Consider the following 6,000-nt stretch of genomic DNA (forward strand, 5'->3'; position numbering starts at 1 on the left):
TTCTGCTGTGTAGTACTACATTGTGTAAATGTACCACATTTTCATTATCCATTCTTCTGTTGAGGGGCATTTAGGTTGTTTCCAGGTTCTGGCTATGACAAACAATGCTGATATGAACATAGTTGAGCACATGTCCTTGTGGCACGATTGAGTATATATCCAAAAGTGGTATTGCTGGGTCTTGAGGAAGGTTGTTTCCTAATTTTCTGAGATATTGCCACACTGACATCCAAAGGGGTTGTACCAGCTTGCATTCCCACCAGCAATGCAGAAGTGTTCCCTTTTCCCCACAACCTCTCCAGCATAAGTTGTCATCAGTGTTTTTGATGTTGGCCATTCTTACAGGTGTAGGATGGAATCTCAGAGTTGTTTTGATTTGCATTTCTCTGATGACTAAGGATATTGAGCATTTCTTTAAGTGTTTTTCAGCCATTTTTGATTCCTTTGTTGAGAGTTCTGTTTAGGTCTGTACCCCATTTTTTTATTGAATTATTTGTTCTTTCAATGACCAATTTCTTGAGTTTTTTTTTTTTAAATATATTTTGGAGATCAACCCTCTGTCCGACGTGGGGTTGTCCTTTCCCATTCTGTAGGCTGTCGTTTTGTGTTGTTGACTGTGTTTTTTGCTTTACAGAAGCTTCTCAGTTTCAGGAGGTCCCATTTATTAATGGTTTCTCTCAGTGTCTGTGCTACTGGGGTTATATTTAGGAAGTGGTGTCCTGTGCCAATGTGTTCAAGTGTACTTCCCACTTTCTCTTCTATGAGGTTCAGTGTGTTTGGTTTTTTTTTTTTTTTTTTTTTTTTTTTTTTTTTTGGTTTTTCGAGACAGGGTTTCTCTGTAGTTTTGGAGCCTGTCCTGGAACTAGCTCTTGTAGACCAGGCTGGCCTCGAACTCCCAGAGATCCGCCTGCCTCTGCCTCCCGAGTGCTGGGATTAAAGGTGTGCGCCACCTCCGCCCGGCTCAGTGTGTTTGGTTTTATGTTGAGGTCTTTTTTGGACTTGAGTTTTGTGCATGGCGATAGATATGGGTCTATTTTCATTCTTCTACATGTTGAGATCCAGTTATGCTAGCTCCATTTGTTGAATATGCTTTCTTTTATCCATTTGATATTTTTTACTTCTTTTCAAAAATCAGGTGTTTGTAGGTGTGTGGATTAATATCTGGATCTTCGATTTGGTTCCATTGGTCTTTCTGTCTGTTTTTATGCCAATACCAGGCTGTTTTCAGTACTGTAGCTCTGTAGTAGAGTTTGAAGTCAGGGATTGTGACGCCACCAGAAGTTCCTTTATTGTACAGGATTATTTTGGCTATCCTGGGCTTTTTGCTTTCCATATGAAGTTGAGTATTGTTCTTTTGAGGTCTGTGAAGAATTTTGCTGGGATTTTTATGGGCATTGCATTGAATCTGTAGATTGCCATTTTTACTATGTTAATTCTACCTACCCAAGAGCATGGGAGATCTTTCCACTTTCTGGTGTCTTCTTCAATTTCTTTCTTCAAAGATTTAAAGTTCTTGTCATACAAGTCTTCCACTTGTTTGGTTAGAGTTACTCCGAGATATTTTATACTATTTGTGGCTATTGTGAAGGGTGATATTTCCCTGATTTCTTTCTCAGCCCATTTATCATTTGTGTAAAAGAGGGCTACTGATTTTTTTTTTGAGTTAATCTTGTATCCTGCTACATTACTAAAGGTGTTTATATGAGTTGTAGGAGTTCCTTGGTAGAATTTTTGGGGTTGCTTATGTAAACTATTATATCATCAACAAGTAGTGAGAGTTTGACTTCCTTTCCGATTTGTATCCCCTTGATCTCCTTTTGTTGTCTTATTGCTCTAGCTAGGACCTCAAGTACTATAATGGAGAGAGTGGACGACCTTGTCTTGTTCCTGATCTCAGTGGGATCGCTTTGAGTTTCTCTCCATTTAGTTTGATGTTGGCTGTTGACTTGTTGTATATTGCCTTTATTATGTTTAGGTGTGTTCCTTGTATTCCTGCTTTCTCTAAGACCTTTATCATGAAGGGATGTTGTATTTCGTCAAAGGCTTTTTCATCATCTTATGAGATGATCATGTGGTTTTTGTTTTCCAGTTTGTTTATATGGTGGATTACATTGACAGATTTTCATATGTTGAACCAACCCTGCACCTCTGGGATGGAGCCGACTTGATCATGGTGGACAGCTCACAGTTTTAACCTATCTTTTCTGAGTTAATGCTTACAATAAAGGCAATCCTAGCCATCCTAACACAATGTCTGTTTTTTATTTTATTTATTCAGTAGGGAACCTAAACAGGTTCTTGTTAGATGAGTTATATTCCCTAGACTCAGTTTTTAATATTTATTTATATTGAGACAGGATTTTAGTAAGTAGCTTGGGCTGGCTTTGAACTTACAGAGATTTACATGCTTCTGCCTCTACTTCCTGACTGGGACTATTTATTTATTTATTTATTTATTTATTTATTTATTTATTTATTCTTTCAGAGCCGTGCTATGTAGCCTAGGCGATGAAGCTCACAATCTTTCCTGCCTAGAGGCAGTCTCAAGTGCTGGATTGCATGTGGGTGCTGCCATACTTAGTTCCAGTGTTTTAAATTTCAAGTTTTAAATAATTCTAATTTTTATATTTATTTATTTAGAGACAGGGTTTTCCTGTGTAGAACTCACTCCAAACCAAGCTGGCTTTGAACTCAGAGATCCACCTGTCTCTGCCTTCCAGAGTGCTGGATTAAAGGCGTGCACCACCACCACCCAGTCTAATTTTTATTTTTAATTTAGCAACTTCATAATAAAATTCAATGAGAAGGTAAATGTATGAGAACTACCAGTCAAATTTTTTAAATCAAATACGTGATATTCTTTGCTAACCATTGAGTGTATTCCAGCCAATGGCAGATACTGTAATATCAATCCAGGCGGCAGAGGAAGCAGCCACTCATTGCAATTGTAAGACCACCTTGGATGACGTACCTAGTACTGGGCTGGTCAGGGTTGTATCAGGAGACACTGTGCCCAAAACAAAGCAAGTAGCATACAACAACAGTCACCCAAACAGCATGATTCAGGTGTAGGAGTAGACAGTTAGGCCAGGGAGTACGGAAGAGGGTCAAGAGGAGGGAGTGGTTCTCGACCTTTCTAACACTGCAGATCTTTAATACAGTTCCTCATGCTGTGGTGACCCTCAGGGAAAATTATTTCATTGTGAAAAAGAGCTTTAAACAATCAATTCGCTTTAACTGGGTGGTGGCGCACGCCTTTAATCCCAGGACTCAGGAGGCAGAAGCAGGTGGATCTCTGTGAGTTCAAGACCAGCCTGGTCTACAGAGTGAGTTCCAGGACAGCCAGAGCTACATACAGAGAAATTCTGTCTCAAAAACCAAACAAATTGCCGGGCATTAAAATACCTTTAATCCCAAACACTTGGGTGGCAGAGGCAGTTGGATCTCTGTGAGTTCAATGTTAGCCTTGTTTACAAAGTGAGTTCCAAGACAGGGCTGTTATACAGAGAAACCCTGTCTCAAAAAAACCCAACTCCCCCAAAACAAACAACAACAACAAAACAACCCAAACAAATACCCTCCCCTAAAAAAACAAAGCAAAACAAAACAAAACAAAAAACAACACAAAATTGGAAAAAAATTAGATACTGTTAGTACTCAGCCTGGTCTACAGAGCTAGTTCCAGGATAACCAAGGCTACACAGAGAAACACTGTCTCAAACAAACAAACAAACAAAATCTTAAATGTACTTACACAATTTCTTCCTTCATTCTTTTCTCCCTGACCTTTTCCATATCTGATAACCTTCCCCAAGTTCATAGCTTCCTCTTGTGTTTTTAGAGCTGACCACTGGGTATTGGATAATCAGTCAGGGGGCTTGTCCCTGGGGAAGGCTAATTCTCACTCTCTCAGCCGTTGTCAATTGCTTGTGGCTCTTCATCTAGGGGTGGAGCCCCGTGAGATTTCCCCCACCTATATAGGGTTGTCAGCTGTGTTGGAACTGCTTAGACCATGTTTAGGCAGCCATGTTGCTGAGGTTTCATGGATGTCGCTTCCCTGTCACAGCTAGAAGGCACAATGTCATAGCAGACTTCCTGCTCCTCTACCAAGGCCCTCAGCATTGATGCAGCCTTGGGAACCCTCCTTGATCCAGGCTGGATCTTGTGCTGCTGTGAATTCATGTGTACAGCAGCCGTGTTTTACCCAGAAGGCACCTCGCAGCACCTCTCCCATCCCAGGTCTTACACCCCACCCCCTTCTTCTTCCAGGCTTCCTGTGCCTTGGTACTGACTTTAAGTTCCTCTTAACTAGGATGTGAGACCATCCATAGACCATTCTAGAGTGAGGGCTTTGGTACTGCAGTGTAGGCCCAGTTACTCCGGAGGCAGTGGCAATGGCTTTCTCCTCCGCCTGCTCCCAAGCGGCTGTGGGCAGGACCAGGCACAGCCAGCAAGCTCTGTCCTCACCACAGGCACCTAACACTTCCTCCCCACCTAGCAGTCCAGCCCCCAGGACGTTCCCCTGGGCCAGCCTTCACTCAGAACCCGGCTCCTCTCACCACAGGCCTCTCCACAAACCCACTCAGATATGCACTAATGCCATTATCTTCCCGAAATTAAAATCAAGCCTCAACCTATAATGTTTCACGGAGAGGGAATTGGGGTTATATATTCCTGCGTTGAGCCCTATTCTATTTCAGTCATAGCATTTAATTATGATTGGTATGTTAGTGCCCACCGGAGCATAACAAATTGTCATTATGTTATTCTGCTGAGTCTAATTTAATTGGCAAGTTGTCACAAAAGCAATTATCCATCATTTATTTTGTTGCCATAACCACATCTCCAAGAGCACCTGCTGTCTGCAAGGAGAAACGCGCCACAGTCTCCCAGCCCTGGATCCAGGCCACTTATCTGACACAAAGACATTGCTTCCCCTCTGATTTAAAAATATGTTCTTCATTTCCTGCTGTGGTCTCATGAATCCTCTTGGGGGAGGTGGGGGAGTCTCAAAGTGCCAAAGGAAATTCATGGGCTGTGAAGTCGCCTGGGGCCTCCCAGGGAGGCAGGAGGCCTGTGGGGGCCCTGTCAGGGTGTGGGTGGGAGGCAGGGGAAGGAAGCCCTTCTCCGACTCAGGAAGGGTCCAGGCTCTGGCTGGGTCATGTTCCACTCTGTTTTGGCAGCCACATCAGGGGTAGTTTATAATACCTCTTGTTCTGTTTTCCTTCGGCATGCCCCGTGCTCACTCCCTGGGGGAATAGGAGTATTTGGACATTTCCCAGAGAGAAAACTTGAGGCCTTCAGAGCCAAATCCAAGTCACAAGGGAAGTGTGAGGCTAGGGCCAAGAATAGGTAAAGGTCTCTGAATTCCAGAAACTTCCGCATTCTTCTGATCAGACACAAGCCACAAAACCTGGTGAGAGACTGACCTGCCTGAGTCCCTGGCTCTCCAGGGATGTTCTGTCCCCAGGGATCAGGTTCTTCAACTCCATTTTCTCAAGTTGAGAAATGGTGGAAGCCAGGGGAAGGTCACTGGAGTTCATGCATGATAGATCCTGGTACGGTGATGGCCAATCTCCTGAAGCCTTTGCTTCCAGACCCTTCAAGGCCCTGTTGTCCCCACTCCCCCTGACCTGCCTCTCTGCTCCTGGGCACTGTCTCCCACCATCCAAGCACAGAGGCTCCTGAGAGACGAAGAGGGGAGCCAAATTATCACCCAGATATTTTGCTTTTCCCTGAAATTAGGAAGACCGTCCTCAGGGAGAATGAAATTTTAGGTTGGTTTCTTCTTTGTGGATTAGAAGCAGGTGAAAAAAAAAAATCAGCCATCTTGTTCTCACTTCTGGAATGCTCTTATTAGCCCGGTCAACAGGGGACTCATTAAAAACAAAAGCCCCAAACAAACAAGAAGTCCAAACTCCAACTCAAAAAGAAAGAAACAAACAAAAAGAAACTACAGCTGCAGAGAAAAGTGGGGAAAATCAGTTCTTTAAATAAACC

The sequence above is a fragment of the Chionomys nivalis genome, chromosome 7, assembly GCF_950005125.1.
Source record: "Chionomys nivalis chromosome 7, mChiNiv1.1, whole genome shotgun sequence".
NCBI classification, from domain to species: Eukaryota; Metazoa; Chordata; class Mammalia; order Rodentia; family Cricetidae; genus Chionomys; species Chionomys nivalis.